The following is a 240-nucleotide window of genomic DNA, read 5'->3' as shown; positions in this document are numbered from 1 at the left end:
TATATATAAATTTTAAAATTAAAAATATATATAAATATAATATAAAATAAAAATTTTTATTATATAATATAATTTTAAAAATATAATAAATATAAATAGAAATATATATAAATATATATATATAATATATAAATATATTATATAAAATATATATAATATTATATATAAAATAATTAATAATATAATATAAATATAATAAATATTAAAATATAATAATTAAATATATATAATAATTTAATA

Source organism: Penaeus monodon, chromosome 34 (genome assembly GCF_015228065.2).
Source record: "Penaeus monodon isolate SGIC_2016 chromosome 34, NSTDA_Pmon_1, whole genome shotgun sequence".
NCBI lineage: Eukaryota > Metazoa > Arthropoda > Malacostraca > Decapoda > Penaeidae > Penaeus > Penaeus monodon.
This window is presented reverse-complemented; position numbering follows the sequence as displayed.